This window comes from Marmota marmota, unplaced genomic scaffold (assembly GCF_001458135.2).
Source record: "Marmota marmota marmota unplaced genomic scaffold, marMar, whole genome shotgun sequence".
NCBI classification, from domain to species: domain Eukaryota; kingdom Metazoa; phylum Chordata; class Mammalia; order Rodentia; family Sciuridae; genus Marmota; species Marmota marmota.
The window spans coordinates 24-13,089 of NW_025999961.1; positions in this window are offsets into that span (position 1 = coordinate 24).

The window sequence follows — 13,066 nt, forward strand, 5'->3', positions numbered from 1 at the left end:
AAAAAGAATATAGAATGCTTATTCTTTCAGGTAACCTGAACTTTCTATCTTTTTAACAAAGCAAAAAATAACATTTCATGTCAGAATTTTTAGTATCCCAGACATCTGCAACATAAAAGGCTGTAAAATGACTATACATGTAACTTTTTTTCCAATCATGGAATGGTACACAAATTGAATTCAAATATATCATGGAAAATATATTTTTGAAATACATCACATTGATGAAAATCTGTTTGATGAATTGGACCACACTGAGTACATTAAAAGAGAAAAGGGAGTTTGCATTGTAAGTGTCACTGTGATTACCTAAAGGTTTTACTGGAAGCATACAACATTTAAAACTTTGAAACAATTGTTTTTGCTTTCCAGAAAAGTCATCATGTGATAGTTTTAAATGCCAGAACAGGACAAGGAGGTAAAAGAAAATAAGGCACTTGAACTTTTACTGCAACAAAAATGTTGCCTGAATCACAACTTATTTAACTTAAAGTAGTTTCGAGGTAAGTTAGTATAGAATTTACCATATTCACAGTTTCAATAAATGGCTTTCTTTAAATGCCTCTCATTAGTTGAAACAATGCCTCTTGAAATCAGAACATGGGATTCCATCAATTAGATTTTATTTTTAAAAAAAGCGCTATGTATGTGATTTCTATTAATATTTTAAAATAAGATTTAAATTCTTACTTTTTAATTCTAAAGGAGTCAAACTCCAAACATAATATTTATGAACTCTTCAGCTCATGCCAGGTGCACAGCTAAATATTAACTAGAGATTTTAAGCAATGCGATTAATCATCAAAATAATTTATATTTAAAAGAGAGAAAAATCCCTCTTTTATCAATTACCAAATAAATTACTGAAGAAATATAGGATGAGTCAGTTTTCTTACCCTGAAAAATCTGGGTAGTTAGAAACTTTAAAATTGATTGACCTGCAGGAGTTTTGTGAATACAGAATATGAAGCACTTGGGAAATTTTTTCATAAACATGATGAGAAAACAGAAAAACCTGTTAGAGTCAATTTTTTTTCACAACTCTGAAAATTAACAAAATACAGCAATCTAGATTAAATTCTTTTTCAAGAAAAGTGTCTGGATATCAACATGAAGAGTGCTCTGTGATGTTTTCATTTGTCATCATCTCATCTTGTAGTCTTAAAAACCCCTTGTCAGCAATCATAAAGAAAACTAGCAGTCTGACCCCAACGGCAAGGGGTAGAAGGAGGCTGGACCTTTAATAATGACCCTTTGTTAGAGCATTGTTGTTATTTTTCCAGTTTGATGGTTCAGTTGGGAGACTCCATTTGCAAGGCTGTCTTTATTGGACTTCAATTCAAACACACCAGAGCAAACAGCCTCCTCTCTGAGGCTGTTTGTAAAAAAAAAAAAAAAAAACCCAGAAACTGCGTAACTTCATGTCTGAGGCAGTGGATAACTTTGGGGGGGAAATAGACCAACTACTTAACTGTTAAAAAAGAGAGAATGAGATTTCCATAGTGGCTAGTGAGATTCCATAGTGGATTTGAAATGTTCTGTGATACTCTTGGAACTCCAAAAGGATACAGGTATCCATGTGAAAGTGAGTTTGCTCAGAAAAGAATTGAGAACTTCCTAGCCTCTTACCTCTCTTTGATTTTGAGGGTCTGTGCAAGCAGGAGATGAAGGCTAAGGAAGAGTTACCAACCATCTTAGCATTGAAAAGTGTTACTGGAACACAGTGAGAACTAGAATCACAAAACAGGGGACATCCAAGAGGATTATTAACTTCCTACTAGCCAAACAGTAGAAAGTCAGTAAAAGAATCTAGGTATTGGTCCAAAACCTAATTTTAGGTTTAGAAATTTTAGAAAATCCATAGAAATAGATCTAGTTCTTGTCTTAAGGGCATTTGTCAATCAAGAGGTCCCTGGAACATCAGGGACCAGAGAAATTAACCCAAACAAAATGATCAATAGTTTCAAGAGACTGAAGGCAGAAGTTTGAGGGGTGATTGGCTATCAACGAATACAGAAGTTTCTTTCTTTCTTTTTTTTTTTGCATAAGGCAAATATTTTATACCTTGATTATAGTGTTTTTAATTGCATATTCATAAAAATTCACTTAAATTTATATTTAAAACAGGTGAATTTTATTATATGTAAATATACCTTAATTAAATAGACTTAAAAAACAAATCCTATTGAATAATATGGTAAAGACAAACAATCCAACTAAAATGTGCAAAGAAAATATTAAGGTGATTACAGAAGAGAAAACTTTATGACCCTCCATCACTCACAAAACAATTTATAGCTATATGACTATCTTAGATTTTATTGTTCATTTATTTGTAGATAAATGTATATTTTTTCTCTCTCTTAAATAGAATTTAAACAGCAGAAGATAAATGATGTTGTATAAATAGGACCTCTCACAGAGCCTGGTGTGTTAGACACTCAGATATTTAACAAGTTATCATGCGCTTGTTAAAGCAAAATGCTAGAAACAACCCAAAACGTACAACAATATTGAATATTATTATATTAGACATAATGATAATTAAAGTGAATGCATTAGGTCAAAACCATGCTACTAACTGAAAAATATCAATTTTCCAAATTGTATGTGTGGTCTTGAACTAATAAGTAAAATAAAAGATAGCATCTCCTAGTCACTGTTACTCAGAGTGCATTCTGAGGATTAATGTGAATTTGTGAACTGCTTACTATGATCCATGAAGAGAAACTGGGAAAGTGTTGAGATATTTTATAGGAACTTAATATTGCTATGTTAACCCAGTATGCAAACAGGACTTCTCTTTTTTAAAAAAATATCTTTATTTATTTATACATGGTGCTGAAGATTGAACTGAATCCTCACATGTGCGAGGCAAGTGCTCTACCACTGAGGTATAACCCCAATCCACAGGACTTCTCTTATGAGAAGTCACATATAAAAAAATATACTCTCACACTCTTATGAGAGTATAGACTAGTCTGTATGTGACTGAACTCACTAGTGAATTTCATGTGGGTCATGCTAATTATCAGCCATAAGTGTTAGTAGCAAAAAAGGACTAAAACATATTGTGGAAAACACAAAAACCAAAAGCTAAAATACCTGGCTCTCTCCACAACATGTAGATTGAGAAACATAGCTTCAAACATAAATCTGTATTTTTTAAAATATTTATTTTTTTATTTGCAGTTGGACACAATACCTTTATTTTATTTATTTTTATGTGGTGCTGAGGATCGAACCCAGGGCCCACACATGCTAGGCGAGCGCTCTACCGCTGAGCCACAGTCCCAGTGCATGAATTTGTATTTTTAATGCTTACATACATGCATGAGAATTATGAAATTGATTGGAAAAATACAAAATAAATTCATGGTTGTAGTGATATGTATGTGATGCATGGGTATAAGAATGTGATTAGGGGTTCGGAATTAATAAGGTTTTATGTTTAGCTAGTGTATTTTAATCTATTTGTTGAAGGAAAGAAAAAGCATATGTAATGAGCAATTGTTAATGGTGGGTGGCAGAGGACACAGAATTTTTATACTGTTATTAATGCATTTAAATGTTTACATCAAAATAAAATCTAGTAAGAAAAAAGATATTCTTCCAAATATAACAGGAAATCCATCAGCTTTAAAGGGAAACTTTAGCCAAAGAAATGGAATGGGATTCAATCCTAGCAACAGAAAAGTAAAGGGCTGAAAGGTAGTCATGACATGACAACATAGTATTTCCTCATCTCCAAATAGAGAGAGAAACCAACTAGATCCCAGAAACAAAGCAGAACAAAACAAAACAAAACAAAACAAACAAACAAACAAACAAACAAAGACCTACCTATACCAGAACTACATGGTTCAGATTTAAAACAAACCGTGATAGGATTTTAAAGTTTGACAATGTAGTGTAAGAAAAAGCATTGGTTTTACCAGTGTGTTAGGTCTATCTTTTACACAGAACAGAGTTTAAAACATTTTACACAAAGAAAAGTTTATTCTACCATGTTACTTGGTCTGTAGTAAATATTTACATAATCATGATAAGGAAAATGCCATCTATTGGCTTTCAACTGTATATAAGTTAAACAAATATGAAACAAATATAAAAAATGGTGACAACAGAGAATGTAAATATTATTAACCTTAGCAATATCAGGGGAGAGATATAACTTGCTCTTTGTATAACTGAAATAAGACCTGGACTAGTTAACATGTAAATTAAATCCATGGTATATGGGCTCTAAGACTACCCTAACCAGAGCTCATGGTCTGAGAATCCTGACTGGCATAGTGACTATACAGTAAGTCTTGGGTACTCTTTATTATCATGAGAAAAGTCACCTCCATGCCTGAAACTCTATATCTAAAATCTTTTTGATGAACAAATTATAGCCAACTGAAAAAATTTCTCTATATTTGTGTGGAAAGGAAAAGCCACATTACTCAAGATGATAATTTTTTTAATGACTAGTCAATTAGTACTGGGAAAATGTAACACTGGAATGGAGTTGATAAAATAAATCAAACCATTGCATTAATATTTTGTGCAAATTTGGATAGAAGTATGTTGTTGATTATTTCACATTATATTTATATATATGAGAATAAAAACTGTAGGAGATGTTTCTTGTTGATACCACATTTTTAAATGATTCTTCATTTTAGTTCTTAAAATTGAATATGTTAGATATTAAATTAATTGAAATCTAGGGGCATTTAATTAACCAAATGGTAATAATCTTCTTTAAATATTTTTTAAATTAGTAAATTTATAAGTAGAGTAATGCAATTAATGAATTGGGTTAAACATCCAGTAAGAGCTGGTGTTCTAATTAATATGTTTGATAAATCAAATGTCACTCATTTTAAAATGATAGTTTTGTGCAATAGCAGTCATCAAAGGACAGAAAATAATTCACATTGGTAAAGCTGATTTTGAATGAGAGGAGAGAAATAGATGTAGAGAAAAGGCAGCAGCACTAATTCTCATATAATTTGAGACATTAAAAAACTATGCAAAAATTTTGGAAATAAATACTGCATAAAGGTGACTGAATTAGATATAAAAACTCAGTGTATTATGCAAGCCAATTTATGACAATATTTCTGACTCTGGTAATGGCAGAGTAGGTATTTGGAACTATTATCTAGGACATTGAGGACAATGGGAAAAATATGAGCTAAAATACAGATGGTCTCTAATTAGGATGGTTCAACGTATAGTTTTTGGAGTCTAAAGTGGTGTGAAAAATCCATATAACCAGTTTCTAACTTTCAGTATCATAATTGGTACCAATGCATGTAATTTATACATGCACTATTAAACACTGTAGGACTATTAGTGTTCTCAGCACATTTAAGATAGGCAAAGCCAGGAACATTTAAGATATTTGGTTGGTTAAGTGTATTAAATGCACTTTTTTTTACTGCCAATATTTCCAACTTATGATGAATTTGTTGGATCATAACCCCATTATCAAGTCAAGGAGCTGTACATTTAAAAGTCCACTTGAAGAAACTAAAATGCTGCCAAGGTAGAATAATTACCAGATCAGTATTTGGGAGAAGATAGATGTATCTATTTGGAGATGTTTTCCATGTTTGCTGACTTTGTGGTGGGCAAATGTGAGTCTCAGCAGCACTTTGGATAGTGGTGTTTTAAAAAATGTACATATTGAAGTCCAAGTTTTCCGAGTGGAAGCCATCCCTGATGAGTTCACTGATATTTTATTGAAATCCCAAACATTGTTATATCAAAGGGATAAAAGGAAAAAAAAAGAGAATCTTGCAAAAACAATCTAATAATCCAGTGGAATAGAGAGCTCAGAAACAGATCAAGTGCTATAAGGATATTTGATTTGTGGAAAAGGAACTACAAAAGATTAGTTTTCTTAACAAATGGTACCAGGGACATTGGATATTCATGTGGAAAAAACAAATCAAATTTAATTCCCTACATCATGTCATACACAAAAATAAGTTCCAGAGGATTGTAAATCTAAACACTAAAGGTGAATCCATTAAAATCCTGAAAAATAGTGTGAAATATTATTTTCATAAACACCTAGCAAAATAAAAACACAACACTTTTCTTAAAACATACAAGAACTATTATTAATGAACAAGATAAATTTGGCTATATTAAAATGAAAATCTGTCAATCAAGAGTTGTAAGTAAAAACTCAGGCTGTAGGGGTTGGGGATGTGGCTCAAGCGGTAGCGTGCTTGTCTGGCATGCGTGCGGCCCGGGTTCGATCCTCAGCACCACATACCAACAAAGATGTTGTGTCTGCCGATAACTAAAAAAATAAATAAAAAAAAAAAAAGGAAAAAAAAAAAAAAAAAAAAAAAAAAAAAAACTCAGGCTGTAGAGTTGGAGAAGATCCTTGCAACGCAGATATCACACACAACATCACATTCAGTACCCTTGAAGTGGACCCTGAGTAAAGAATTGAATGCAAATACTATTTGGTTCAGGTAATCCTAGGACGCACCAATAAGGTTAGGAGGAAGTGAACTTGAGAAGAAAAGAAAGACAATTCAGAGTGCATTGATGAGCAGGTTATTACTATTTTACTCTTCGCTATTACCAATCTTTCATTTGAGTCCGTACAGCTTACAAAGTAATAAGACTGAGTGGGATTGGCAGAATGGGCAACTTGCATATTTTAGAATTCTACCAATTCATTTCTACATAATGTAAGCCAACATAAAACAGATCAGAGAAATTTTCAACAGGAAGAAAAGAAAAAGGAAAATAATAAAGCAAATCAGTGGTAGTGGGTGAAAATACCATGGTTGATGGGTCAAAATAAAAGCCCTGAAAGATGATGTTTAATCCCCTTCCTTAAATTCACTTTTTAATGATTAACTGCAAATATACCTGGCAACTACTAGGAGTGAGATCACTGTCAGGCCTCAATCAATTGAAATCTTCATCTCTGGATTTTACCTTATTACTATTATAAAATGTTTGCTGTGAATGTTGGAAGTTGGAGCTTTCTACGATATTGAATAGATATACTCAGAAGCCTGAGAACTGCAATTGAGGGTAAATGTTTACTGCTACCCAGACTTATTTTCTGCCATCTCTGAAATTCCTAACTTGGTTTTATTTACATAAAATCAGATATCATAAAAATATTACAATAGGTATTTAAAATATTGTGCATTAGAGAGCCATTATTAGCCAGATAAGAACCACATAGTGACGTAAAAAAGGAGGCTTTCCCGTAATGTGCTGTTACAAACATGCAGTCAAATAGCTTGTGAGGCTACTGAGTCTACTTATTTCCTTTTGAAACTATCATATAAGGCCACAGCGACTCAAGGCTTATGCACAGAATGCTGCCATGGGCATTCGATGCTCTGTCCGAGCTTTGTCCTGTGACTCAGTCTCAGAACTTAATATGTATTTGGTAATGGGCACTAACTCTTGCAAATGGATCTGTCCTGTGAATTATCCAGTGATTCTCAACCTGTCGAAAAAGCTTTATAAAATAAATTGTTAGATAAGTTGGTTGTTTCAGTTTGATCTGCCATTGTTTAAATGCCCTAAGGAACCTAACGTTCTACAGACACCAGGGCTGAAAGTATTGTCATGAATAAGTTTTAAGTGACTCATATGTGTCTATCATTGGCCAATTATAAGAAACTACTTCTTATGTGCTTGGGCACAGTGAATCTTAGTTAAAGGACCATGAGTCTACTGCAATGATTAACCGTTCCAAAACAAATTTCCTGAGGGGCCTGTGAGCCCCAGCGGGAGCGACATGGCAATCTCATTTTATTGTGAAATAATATCCCATTAATTAAGAACTGAAGCAAAAATCAGTGTACCCAACCATTTCCAAGCAAAACATATTGAATGAATCAGTAGCCTAGCTTATCCAAAATGCAACACTTGTTTTTAAAAGATGTTCCTTTTAAAAAGCTGTCAGGAAGTCAAGGCACGATCTATGTGAAGAATGCAGTGGGAGACACATCAGGATGTCTGATTCTCAAGTCGGCATCTGGCCACAGACAGACCGTGACTCTGGAAAGCTGTTTATCCCTGATAAGCTTTAGCTTCTAATAGGAGTTTTGTTGTACTGTATGATTTTAAAGATCCATCCATCTCTCAAATTCTATTGAGGTATGGCATATGAAATTGCAATGTTTACCAGTAACAGCTATGACATGTGGTTTAAACTAAATAATCTAAAATTGAGAAGATTTATGGGTTCTCGAGAATTCTCTTGTAAGACTTTTTGATATGAATATGTTGATTTATGACTACAAATAATTTTAAAATATGTGATGGTTCAGTCCAATATGGTTATTTTAAGGGGAGAAAAAGCAGTAAATAAACATGTTGTTTAGCTGTCTTCATCAAAAATCACACATACCACACAAATTATGTATTACAGCCCTTGGCACATGTGAGGCACTCAGATATACACATAGGCTAGGTCTCATATTAAATAGATGTTTTTTTTCCACTTATTACTTACTTTAGAAATTTTGTTTTACTGTTATATTTAAAAATGCAAAGAAATATTTTTTAAGTAAATATAGAATTTCTCCTGAGTGGATTGAAAGATGAATATGTATTAATGAAATTCTGTCAACCTATAGCTATTTACTTAGGAGTGCATCAGAGTGGATAAAGTGATTTGAATGAATCTATGGCTCCTACCCACTTAAAACTACGCTTTTTCATCAGATTAAGAATGTCAGTTTTCTCCTGGAAATTTGCTTTTGAAATATATGTTCCTGAAGGCTAAATAAAGGGAATTCATTTAGTTCCTAAATTCTTGCTTTATTTTAGTTGTGAAAGAAGGTGGGTGGTTAGGGTGTTACTTTGAACCAAACTTAGCCTGAAAATCAAGGTAATCTATGCCCATTCTGCTTGAGCAATGAAGACTGAAACTGCCTAACTCCTCTCAACCCCCAAACAAAACAAAATAAAACAAAACAAAAAACTATTTGTGTTACCGGAGAATTCTTTGAATCCTTATATCAAAATCTACCTTGCTATTTCCAGCAGTCCAGAAAAATCATTCAGTTCTTAACCTAGTTCTAAACAAACCCTTCCTTTCACCCTTCCCCAATGAAAGACCTACCTTATAATATAAAATTTCTGATTATTAATACATTTTGTTCTTGCAGGACACCATCAAAACATTACTGAGGTGATGCTCTCCATTACAGCAGTCAGCAAAACACCAAGCTTTGTCTTTCTAACAAGTGTTGTTAGAAATATCTTCAGAGCTGGCATTTATCCTTCTTCCCAAATTTCTAGCATGGTTAAGATGATATGTTAACTACTTCTGGCATCAGTTTGAAAAGCCTTACTCAAGAAAGACCACTGTAGCTTGACTGTAGCTTGCATATGGATGGGACAGACAAGAACAACTGAGGTGCTTGCAAAGGTTACTCAGATCAGATGGACAGAATGAGAGAGGCCTTGTCAAGTAGACCTTTAAGCTAGACAATGAAGCAAGGGAACAAGTCATACATCAAAGAGACAGGAAAAGCTTTTCAAGTAGAGAGAACAATGGAAAGAAGAGAGCTTGGATCTTTCAGAGCATAAAGGAATTCAACCTGGCTGAAGTATCAAGAGAATGGAGTAGAGAGTGATGTGCGTATATTGACATATATTTTAAAGATAAGATTGATAGGGCTAGATGAGAATAATGAGGGAGTAATTAGGACTTACTCACCGTGGAACATGCCTGTCACCAAGTAGAACTGAAAGGAATAAACAACCATCATTATCTGAATCCAACACATTCCCGCCGGAGTCTCTCTCTACTCATCTCTGATCAGACTCACCCTCACTTTCTCCAGGTTAACTGCAATACTTTCTCACTTGGATTAGAGTAGAAAAGAATGATGTTATTTTATTCTTTTATGGACTATCTCTAGGCAACAACAGTTTATAAAGCTGGATATGTGGGTATCACCTGAAAATTAGCCTGCTTTCTCTGAAACAGCACCACAAAAATACCTGTGCACCCTATATCAGTCAAAATGCAGGCTGTCATAGCCAAAGAGGTACTTGGGTTCCTTCATCCAAAGCACACCTCTTTGTGTTAACTTACCCTTTACCTAATGGTCCTTTGCACAAAGGGCTTGGCTACCTTGTTGTGATACTGTTAAACAGTCAAGTCATATAACTAGTATTCTCCATTTCCATCTTAACCAAGTCATCTTGAGGTTATTATCTGGTCGCTCATTTAGATTAGCTACTGGATATTTAGAAGACAATCAAATAACAATCCTGGGCATTCTCATTTACTATGTGTGAATTATCCTGTTGAGTAATTGTGTAACCTGTTAAGGAACTTATATAAGTATACATAAAGATTTCATTTAGGTCTGGCTGCTACAACAAAGTACCATGGTGTGAGTGGCTTATAAGGAGCAGAAATTGATTTTTGACATTTTTGGAGGCTTGAAGTTTGAGATCGGGGTGCCAGCAAGATGACGTTCCCATGAGGGTCCTCTACTGGGTTGCAGATTGCAGACTTTTCTCGTGGTATCCTCATAGGCAGAAAGAGAGACAGTTAGCTCTTAGATCTCTTCTGATAAGGACACTAATCTCATACATGAGCATTCTTCCCTTATCACCTAATTACCTTTCAAAGGCTCCAACTCCAAATACCATTAGACTGGAAATCAGGATTTCAATGTAGGGATTTTGAGGGGACACAGACATGAGTTCTACCATATACATACACATGTATAAAGATCTATGCATGTATTTGATCTTTATGATTCACAGTTTCCATATTCATGTATTTACACAAAATAAATACTGGTGGTAATTTCCCAATTATTCACAGATGTGCAGAATGACAAAAATTGAATTTCCTAAGCACATATTCTCAGCTATGGTTAAACAAAGTTATGTTCACCATCTTGCTTCACCTCTTATTCTGTAAACAGGTGTTCTCATATATCTTATACTGTGTTCTTTGCATTTTGTGCTGCTTTTTTGCTTATTTCGTGGTTTAATGTGGCCCCCAGATGCAGTGTTGAAGTGGTGTCTGATGCTGCTCAGCAGAAGACTGTGATGTACTTTATAGGTAAAATGTGTTTGTTAGATAAGCTTCATTCAGGTATGAGTTAGAGTACTTCTGGCCTTGAGTTCAAGGACAATGTCTCAGTAGCAGAGGTTTTATAAGGTATAGCCAGGGACAGAGCTACATGCCTGTATTCCTAGCTGCTTGGGCGGATGAGGCAGGGGGATCACAAGTTAGAGGCCAGTTTCAGCATCTTAGTGAGACCCTGACTAAAAATAAAAAAGTTTAAAAAGGGCTGGATGGAGTGGCCCTGTGTTCAATCCCCAGTATTGCAAAATAAAAATTATATATATATATATATATATATAATGTTTCAGTATTAGCTAATTGAGTGCTCACAACACTTTTGTAAATTTAATTACCATGGATACTAATAATTAGCAGTATAGATTACCTTTATAAGTATATGTAATATTATAAGTTGAAAGGGAAATGTATGCACAGAACATCAGGTATGCTCTATTTCCCAATGTTGGAAACTAAGCCTGTACTCCCACAAAATCAAAAGTCACTGAGGGAACACTCAAACACTGGAGAAGATTTGGCTTAAGTCTCATCCAGGATTCTTATTCCATGTGTGTGTGCTATTTTTGTTCTTTTAGATAGTTACATTGCTTGGTTTCTGATTTATTGGTTTATTGCCATTACTCTTTTCTTCCCACATTTACTAGTCTAGCCAAATGTGTCTGACTTCATACTGGTGCCTCACATAACACGTAGTCTGGACTCTATGTTTGACTCATGTTATTCTCTCTGCTTGAAATATTTTACTCCTTTTGCATACACAAGTTGAGACTATCTCCCCTGAAGCATTCTCAATTCCCATTTATCCACCTCTAGACAACTGTAACCTCTCACTTTTTAAAATACTTAATACAGTCTATTCTTCTCTTGTGGCAGTAATGTATTTGATCAGAAGTAATAAAGTCAAACTCAGTTTCTTCTATTATACTCTCAAAGTGTGCTTCTGATATCAGGTATGTGAGTTAGTTTACTCATCCACTAAAGAAAGAAATGCTGTAGCAGTGGGTACCAGCTGGGCGTCTTCCAATTCAATTCTGACACTCTTTACCTGGAGGTGACAGATTCCATAGGGGAGGGTCAATTCCAAGCCAAAAGCAAGCCCCAGATTTTCCTGGGCTTCTGACTGGCTGTCTACAAATCAGGCTTCCCATAACTTTCCATAACTCCTTGGGTTCCATTAATTTGTCGTAGTGACCACAGGACTCAGGGACACGCCTATGTTTTCTAGTTATTATATATTTCATATATATATATATATATATATATATATATATATATATCTTTATATATATAAAGATATATATCTTTATATATAAAGATATATATTACAAAGGATGTAGAGGAAGATGTGCATAGGGCAAAGCATGTAGAAAGGGGCATGGAGCTTCCATGCCCTCTCTTAGCTTACTACCCTCTAGGAATCACCATAGGCTAAGCTATCTAGAACTGTCTTATTTGACTTTTGTGGAGCCTTAATTATATACACATGACTGATGAAATCATGGACCTTAAGTGTTCAATTTAATCTTGAGCCTCTCTCCCTTCCCCAGAGGTGCAAGGGGTGTGGAACAGAAAGTTTCTACTCTCTAATCAGGCCTTGTTTTTTTTTCTGGGGACCAGTCTTCAATCTGAAGCTATCCATAGATTGCCAACCATCAGTCAGCTCACTAGTATACAAAACAAAACAAACAAACAAACAAACAAACAAGAATCTTAATACTTTGAAGATTCCATGGAGTTGTATTAGCATGCTAGATGAAACCAAATACATAGTCCACAATATTGTACCTTTGATTTTTATGATTTGGATACTTCCCTCCCTCACTTTGTATTCCCTGGCTTGCCTAATCCAATGTCTTGAACATACTGAATATATGTTTATGATAGAAATATTTAGTTGAATGGTTCTCAACAATTTTAGTTCAGAGCCCCTATTTAAAAACCAACCCAGTTGTTCCACATTTCCCA